Raw genomic sequence first — 9283 nt, 5'->3', positions numbered from 1 at the left:
AAACCGCGGCAGGGCCCGCTGCGTTGCGCGGAGGAATACAACGTTGCCGCCTTGCTGTTACAGTTTCGACAAGTGGCTTCGACACAGTGGCCGCAAAAGGCTTGGAAGGGAAAGAAGGTCTGGGAGGTGAAAGGTGTTTAGCCGTGAAAAAGCAGCCCCGGGCCACGAGTGAGCTCGCCCGCTCTGGCTTCCAGCCGGAATCCCACGACCGCGCCTTCTCTGTGCACGTCCTGTCTCTCCGGGCCATCCCCATCCTTGCTCAGCGGGCTCCGGCCCCGGGGGCCCTGGGAGCTCAAGTCGAGAGCCCTGGTGGTGTCGGCGTCTGCTGCCTCGGCGGAAAGGCCTAGCCCCCCGCTGCGGACGTCCCCACGGGGGCCGGCGCCTCCCTTCCCTCTGCTCCTTGACTTGTCTTGGGAACATTCTGGCACACGCCCCTTTTGTTAAACCGGTCGGGCTTGGTTCCCGACGTTGGCAAGCAAAAGAACCTCAACAAACACTTCATAACCTGGGGAAGCGCTTGCGTGTGTCTACGCGAGAGGAGCAGGACACAGCTGGCCTGTCGGCTCTGGCTGCCTGCTTCTCTCCTGGACTCTGGCGAGAAACAAGTCAGAAGTTCGCTTCCCGTTGAGGCCGGCCGGCACGTCCTCCGCAGCTGGATCCCCAAGGGCAGTACAGGGCTGGAGGGTGCCAGATGACCCCTCAGGCCTGGCCTCTGAAGATCACACACGCTTCTGGTGCATTCTGGCCCTCACGTGCGTCGCAAGGCTAAGATTCAAGGGAGAGAGAAACAAACCACTTGGGCCCAAGAGAGGCGGCCACTTCTCCTTGAAGGGGGTTTGCAGCTGCAATTTGTGGCGGTAGTTTGAAATCTACAACACAACACACACATAAAAGATTTTGTGGTATTATACCTTTTTTGGGGTATAACTAAAAAATAGGATCAGAAATCATTTGGAAAAAATCAGCCGGGCGTGGTAGCACACGCCTGTAATTCCGGCTACTCGGAAGGCTGAGGCGGAAGGATCGCCGGAGGCCAGCAGGTCGAGGCTGCGGTGGCCAGGAGCAGCCACTGCCCTCCAGCCTGGGCGACAGAGTGAGACTCCAAAAAAAAAAAAAAGAAAAGAAATGATTTGGGGTTTTTCTTTTACCTTGTCCCTACCTTTTATAACTAAAATGCATTACCTTCTTATTCATTCGTTTATTTATTTAGCTATCTTTGAGCCAGAGTCTCACTTGTCATCCAGGCTGGAGTGCAGTGGCATGATCAAGGCTCACCACAGCCTTGACCTACTGGGATCAGGTAATCTTTCCACCTCAGCCTCCTGATTATCTGGGACTACAGGTACATGCCACTGCACTCAGCTAATTTTTTTTTTTTTTTGGTAGAACCAATGTCTCACCGTGGTGTTCAGGCTGGTCTTGCCAAGTTGCCTGGGCTAGTCTTAAGCCCATGGGCTCAAGCAATCCTCCCGTCTCAGCATCCCAAAGTGCTAGGATTATAAGCTTGAGCGACTGCACCTGGTCTTATGTTATACTTTTTAAAGATGTTGTCATGTCAGGACTTCCCTACTTGGAGGTAACAACAATGAACAGACAACAAAAAACACAACTTATGCAGAAAGGATATTTACTGTTCAGGCACAGCTGGACTCAGGGGTCAGTCAAGGTCACTGGGACTCGGTCTCTCTGCCTTTAAGCTCTGCTTTTCTGCTGAGGGCTGGCCTCTTCTTTGCCCCTGGAAAAGCACTTCTTTCACCCAGCTGGAGAAAGTGCCTCCTGTCCTCCAGAGTTCATGTTGTCTGAGCTGTGGCTCGCCAGTGAGAGAAGACGTCTTGGTGTTCTGATTATGGAAAGTCTTCAGTCAGTTGCCGACAGGAGTAGCCACACGCAGGTCACAACCCATCCCTGTAGACACGAACAGAGTGGAAGGCTGGATTGGCAGCCCCATAAGAACCACAGGGACAGGGAAGCGCAGTGAACAGACACAACAGCATATGTTCATGTCTACATTTGTCTTTGTGTTAAAATAACAAGAGCAGACCAGGCTCGGTGGCTCAGCCTGTCATCCCAGCACTTTGGGAGGCTGAGGCGAGTGGATTGCCTGATCCCATGGGCTTAAGACCAGCCCAGGCAACTTGGCAAGACCTCATTTCTACAATAAATCAAAAATTAGCCGGCCACGGTAGCATGCGCCTGTAGTTCCGGCTACTTGGAAGGCTGAGACGGAAGGATCGAAGGATCGCCGGAGCCCAGCAGCTGGACGCTGGGGTCACTGAGAGTTACTGCACTCCAGCCTGGGCGACAGAGTGAGACTCCAACTAAAAAAAAAAACCGCAAGAACAGGAAGAGAACGACCAAATTTGACAATGCTCCTGGGGGGAGACCCCTCTGGGATAGAGTTGATCATAAATGAGATACAGCTGTTAAAAATAAAATATAGTCATAAGCAGTGGCTATAAAATTGTATTTCAATCTCGGAGGAGCAAACCTCCCTCCCAAGCAGCCCCTGCACACCCAACACTGCAGGATGGCCAGCAAGGAGGAGGGTGTGGCTGCGTTCTGCCGACGAGATTGGGACTGGTGAGCAGAGATGACAAGACGGAAGTGTGCAAAAGTCTACTGACTTGGGGCGGGTTCCTTAAGCAAGAGGTGCCTTGTAGGGATGGTCTGAGGGGCTCGCAGCAGACATGGAGAGGGTGGAGAGTGGGTGGACACCAAGGGGACCCCGAGGGTCAGACATGGGTAGGAAAGGGAAGATCTGCCCCCAGACCCTGGCAGAGGGTCCTGTCAACGGGAGGCTGCCCGAGGAGCCCGCGGAAAGGAAGGCCTCGGACAGGACCCCCGAAAGAGACAAGAAAAGGAGTGGATGCTTGCTGTACAAGTGTGCAGACTTGACGTGAGAAAGCCTGCTTGCTGCTGAGCCTGACCAGGAATGAAGCGGACAATCCCACAGGGACATGAGGGAGCCGGCCTTCAGGTCACGGCTGAGCTTCCTCTCGTCTCGCTGCCCAGAGCCCATCCGCCCTGAGCCCAGGCACCGGCACTCCTTTGGCCTCGGTTCTGGGTCGAGAACTTTGTCCTTCTGAGCCAGAAAGGCTCCCCCGATGGCACCTTTCTTCCTTCTGAGCATTAGCTGCTCTTTCCGTTTTGTAGACTCTGTTCCCGTCCCTCCTGATCCTCCCACGTGGTGCTCCCTCCACCACTGTCTCCTGTGCGTTTCTCTGGGCGGTGCTAGATGGATGTGAGTACTCTACCCTTCTCTGTCTGTCTCTCTCTGTCCCTCCCGCTCCCTCTCCTTCCCTCCCTCCCTGTCTGTCTGTCTCCCTCTCTTGCCTGCTCCTGGCTCTCTCTTTCCTCCCTTCCTTCCTCCCTACCCCCTCTCCAAGCTGAGACACACTCGGGAGTGCCCCATCCGCTCTTCACTGTGTCTAAGGCTTCCTCCCGGAGCAGAAGCTAGGAAGGCATTTTCCCTCGCACCCTGCAGCCATGGTCAGTCCTGAGACCGAAGCTCTGCTCCCCAGATTCTCCTGCCCCAGACACTGATGCAGAATCAAGGAGCAGAGAATCTCTCCTCAGCTGAAATGTCCCTGTCAAGACCAAATTCCTAGGCAGCATCCAGAACTGGGGGTGGCGGGGACGCGGAGATGCGGCTGCATCGAGGGCTTTGTGGCGGTGGCCATCTCTGTTGGTGTTCCTCCTGTCAGCGCTCCAAACCTGGTGTTTTGGCCCCGAGATTCTGGAAGCCAGCCCACCCACTTTCTCCCCAAACTGGCCAGAGTTGATTTCTGCCATGTGCAATAAAGTACTTTGCTTAGGGCACCGGACAGTCCTGGTTCTCCCCGTAGCATAGGCCACCTGGTTTCCTTGGTAGCTTCCTGGGTCTTCTCCTCCCTTGTTGAACTGAGGGGTCCCCATTATTTCTTCACCTCTCTTGAGGCAACATCTCTGCACAGGTGACCGCAGGTGATCAGCAGGATCTCAACACCTGAGCCCTCTCTGGAGGTCCAGAGCCCCTTTCGGCTCGGGGATCACTGTCTCCCCCCACACAGCTTGCCAGCACCTCCTGCTGTCCCCCGTCCCCCCACCAGTCCCTCCTGCCTTCCAGCTCTTGTTGCTGGCATGTCTGTGCTCCCAGTCTCAGAGTCAGAAGGCCAGAGGCGTCTCTGAGACTGGGGGCTTGACACACATCCCTTGCAAGGGTGAGGCAAGGGTGAGTCCTGTGTGTCAGACAACATCTCGCCTGATGATCCCTCCCTTAGCCCAGTAGCTGGCTTGACAGAGAGAAGAGGTCTGTTCCCAGCAGGGGTTTTCAGGAAGGGCAGCCTGACCGAGAGGACACACCCTCACGGGCCTCCAGCCCTGCGGGGGAGAGCCAGACCTGGGGTCCGGGAGGAAGCCGTCAGAGCTTCAGGTGGATCCAGGCTGCTGAATGAGGGTGAAGGAAAAAGAACTTTCTTTTTTTTTTTTGGAGTTGGAGTCTCACTCTGTCGCCCAGACTGGAGTGCAGTGGCCGCTCGCGGCCACCGCAGCCTCGGCCTGCTGGGCTCCGGCGATCCTTCCGCCTCAGCTTTCTGAGTAGCTGGAACTACAGGTGCGTGCTACCATGCCCGGCTAATTTTTTAATTTATTGTAGAGATGGGATCTGGCCAAGTTGCCCAGGCGAGTCTCGAACCCGTGGGCTCAGGCAATCCACTCACCGCAGCCTCCCAAGGCATGGGATTACAGGCTGAGCCACCAAGCCCTGCTGAAAAAAGAACTTTCAAAAGTCCTCAACTTCTGCTTAGGATTGTCTAAGCAGGACTGCCTTGCTTCCTTTCTTGTCTGCAACGGACACAGCCGGGGACCACCATGCAGAAAGTCCATAGGGATAGGCACTTTGATGTGGACAAGACCTGAACTAAGCGCTTGTTCTGCTAGGCTATTCCCGGCAGTCACAATCTTATTTCTCAAGGCCAGACCAGCCACAGAGTAGGCACGGAGAACAGCAAAGGATTTACCTTGAGGAACCTGAGGAAATACCCCCGACTACATGGCCTGGGCCCCCCTGACAGGAAGAGGGTTACAGAGCAGAGAATGCCTTCCACACACACCATCCTCACGCAGCGGCCACAGGCACCAAGACGCCCGACTGCACTGGGGCTCCTGCAGTCCCACTGGGAAAAGTGCCCTAAGACCTTCGTTTCCTGAGAAGAGGCAAAGGATGTTCTGGGCCGGGCCCGCCAGCCACAGGCCCTCTTGAGCCCGAGACCACCAGGGGAGCGCCTCCCAGAAGCCCTGGAACTGGCCCCGGCCCCTCCGTGGGGGCGTCTCTGCCTGTCTTCCAGCTTGCAGCCTTTTCCCTGCGAACGCCCTCCCTGAACAACCCTGGAGTTCTGTGCCCTCCCTCTGTCGCCCTCCCCCACTTTCCCCTCTTCTCCTCTCTTTTTCTCCCCTCCCTCTCCAGCCACCCATTCCTCCTCCCCCTTGTCCCCTTTCCTCCTGCCTTCTGAGCCTCATAGCACAGTGCCTGTCTCCCTCCTTGACGCCCCCACTTGTGGGCCTATCCAACAAAGAAGCAAAACCCTCCCTCATTACCTTGACGACCAGACAATGAGCCGTCAGACCCAGAAAAACGGTGTGATTACCAAAGCGATTTGTCAGAACACAGAATTCTGCGCGCACTCCCATGGGAAACGCATACGCTGAAAGAGGACCCAGACAGTGATTCTTGGGGCTTTGCTCCCGGTGTAGACCGCGGAGGCCCGAGTTGCCTATTTGTTTGCCTTTCTAAGGACATCCTTGGTCCTCTCTTCTTACTCCAACAGCCTACCACCATGCAGATCAGGACACCAGGCTTCCTATGAGATTCTTGCTCTTCGTGAGAAGAAGGACATTCCACCATCTGCCTGGCTAAGCAGCGTAGAATGCCTATACTCCAAGTTTGCTTTTGTTGTTGTTGTTTTAGCAAAAATTCCAACCTCCAACTCTGTTTAGCTGAAGAGTAAGAAAGCAGCACTCACAGAGGACTGCCTAATGGCTATACACTGCTCCACTGCTCTTGATATTGCTCACCCGAGTTTGCCCCTCTTCTGGCTGTTTCATCAGAGAGCAGGGTGGTCCAGAGCCCTGCCTGGCCCCCCACGGGGTGGTTTCTCCTGGATGGCATCAGCATTGGAGGACCGGCTCACTGAGTAGTCTGCAGTCAATAGCTAACTGCTTCAGCTCTCTCCTAAACCCACACGAGGAAGTGCTGTGACCTGCCCACCTCCTCAGTACTATGCCCTTGGTGGAATCGGCGGGAAGTGTTTGTCTTGGTTCTTAACTGACACTTGCTTTTCGCCTCTGGGCCCTGCAGCTTCCATGCTGCTTGTCTCTGCTCAAACTGCAGGAACATAGGATGCCACATTTATGGCCCACGTGTGCACGGACCTCCCACAATTTTGTTCCATTTTCTACCCCTCTTTTTTTCTTGCTCTGGTTTTCTCTCTTACTGATGTTATTCTCTTGTATTATGTGCATCTTTGGAGTTTACATCTTTTTTTTTAACTATTTGAAGATTGTTATTAATTCCCCAGAATGAATGTAAAAATAAGCACGTTTTAATTCCATGAGACTCGCAGGAGTATGCATGTTGGATAAAACTATACAGAGCGCGCCTAGGAAGATAGGAGATATTATCTGAGTTGGAAATCAGTGTCAGAATATGCTTAGATTTATTTTGAATTGAGAAGGGGACAACAACCACAAGAAACGAGTAAAAAGCAAAATGAGTGGTTGTGTTTCTGTTCTTACCTGGTAGCTGCTACTATGCCCGTAAGTGCTCGGGGCCAGGCAGGACAAGGAGGGCTCACACCGGCCTGCCACGGAATGGCCGTCCTGGCCCCTCCCGGTGGTGCATCAGCCAGCTGTGGATGCCACAGTTGTGCAGCTTGGAGATGTCGTCGCACCCTTTCCCAACACAGCATGCGGAAGACTCAGCCGTGAAATACTGTTAGTGATAAAGGGCTTGATTTCAGAAAGTTTTCCCAGCGGGCATCTGTGTGTAGAACGACAACAGGCTGGCAGCATCAGGGACCCCACCGCCTGCGGCCTTGGCATGACTTCTGGGTTCCAGAGGGGACTAGATTCAGTGCACAGCATCGAGAGCTCACCACATGCCCAGATGTGCTGGGGGCAGGAAGTGGAGATGACCCAAGCCTTGGCCTTGAGGCTCATTTGAAGTTCAGTGGTTCCCAACCTTGGAAGGTCACATACTTTCCGAAAATATAATAGGCCGGGCTCAGTGGCTCAGCCTGTAATCCCAGCACTTTGGGAGACCAAGGCGAGTAGATTGCCTGAGTCTGCGGGTTTGCGACCCACCTGGGCAACTTGGCATGACCTCGTCTCTACAATAAATAATAATAAAAAAAAATTAGCCAGGCGTGGTAGCATGCACCTGTAGTTCAGCTACTTGGAAGGCTGAGGCGGAAGGATCGCCAGAGCCCAGCAGGTGGAAGCTGCAATGGCTGGGAGCATGCCACTGCACTCCAGTCTGGGTGACAGAGTGAGACTTCAACTCAAAAAAAAAAAAAGAAAAAGAAAATATAATAAAAGCTATAGACTCCCCAGAAAAAATAAAAATACATGCAAAACAGTTGCTACCTGCAACCCCGTCCCTGTGCTAGCCTATGAATCCCAGGAAAAGAATCTCTGTCTCTACTCCACAGGCAAGCAATATATAATTAGATGGCTCACAGAACTAGCACCAAATGCACGCTCTATGTCAAATGTTTTATTTACATTAGCTCGGTTGATTCTCACTGCAACACTGTGAGAACGAGAAACAGAATTTGCTATCGTGCCCACTTTACAGATGATTAAAGGGCAGTTTAGACCTAGTAAATAACTTGGTCAAGATTACACAGCTAGGAAGTAGCAGAGCTGGGATTAGAACTCAGGTATGGTTGATTCCGGGGTTAACACACTCATGCTGCTCAAATGAACCGTTAAGACAAAGCGAGTTGGCTGAGGAAAAAGCAGCCAGGTGGAGCAGAGAAAAGGCAGAGAGGACAGAAATGCAGCATGTGGGGGCCAGACTGCCTGGGTTTGAATCTTGGGTTTGCTGCTATGTGATCTTGGTCAAATAACTTAACTTCTCTGTGCTTCAGTGTCTCAGGCATAAAATAGAGACATTGGCAGTTCTTGTGAGGACTAGATGAAATGGCTATTTATGAAGTAGTTAGAGCTGTGTCTGCATTGAGGAAGACCTTGTAAGCGGCAGTTCTTTTTGTTTGGAAGCAGCACAGCGGGGATGGTCCCTGTGCCTTTGGGGATGCCTCCAGGTGGGGAGGAGGGGTGACAAAGACCAGGTGTGGCCAGAGAGGAAGGCAAAGAACTGGCTTAGGGTCTTCAAACTGCAGGTGACAGTGGTGATGAGTACTGCGTCCTGTGGGGCACCAAGGAGGGAAAGAACGCTTGGAGGGGTTTCGTGCGAGTTCCAAGAGTGAGATTTTAATAAAGCGAGGGGATGAAACCCAAATCCAAGGAACCAGGAGTGTGTGAGTGGTGAGGAAATGAGTGCAGTCAGTACAATTCACTCATTTTAAACGTCGTGCTAATCTGTCATTGGGCTAAAACAAATCTTTCTGGATTCGTAAGGAGACACGCTGATAATTCTTTGGAGACTTCTACTGCATTCAGATTGTCTGCCATACAAAATGCCATAGGTTAGGTAGTTTAAGCAATGGACATTTATTTCTCATAGTTCCAGCATGACTGGCTTCTGACTCAGGGTTTTCCCCCTGCCCCGTAGACGGCGCCTACTTCCTGTGTCCTCCCCCCGCCTGGAGATAGCTCTGGTGTCTCATCTCTGACAAGAGCACCAGCCCTGTCAGACCAGATCTGACCCTTAGGAGCTCAGTTAACCTTTAACCCCTCCTCGTAGGCCCCGTCTTCAAACACCGTCACATTGGGAGTCAGGGGTTCAACAGGGGACTTTTGTATGCAAGCTTCAACCTGTGCAGTTTAGTCCACCACATGTACTTTGACAGTTCTGGAGATCCCACTGAAATGTCCAAGTGGACTCAACTTCCAGAACCAGTTAAACTTCATGGGCAAAAAATGTGCATTTTCCAGGCCAGGTCAGCCCAGGTACCTCTTTTCTCAGCTCCTGGAGCGAGTCCCAAATTGCAATAGAATTTTTTTTTTTTTGAGTTGGAATCTCACTCTGTCGCCCAGACTGGAGTGCAGTGGCCACTCCTGGCCACCGCAGCCTCGACCTGCTGGGCTCTGGCGATCCTCCGCCTCAGCCTCCGAGTAGCCGGAA

The sequence above is a fragment of the Carlito syrichta genome, unplaced genomic scaffold (genome assembly GCF_000164805.1).
Source record: "Carlito syrichta isolate Samal-C Ts95f unplaced genomic scaffold, Tarsius_syrichta-2.0.1 Scaffold113594, whole genome shotgun sequence".
Classification (NCBI taxonomy): Eukaryota; Metazoa; Chordata; class Mammalia; order Primates; family Tarsiidae; genus Carlito; species Carlito syrichta.
The sequence above is the reverse complement of the archived record's forward strand: the minus strand, read 5'-3'. Positions refer to the sequence as shown.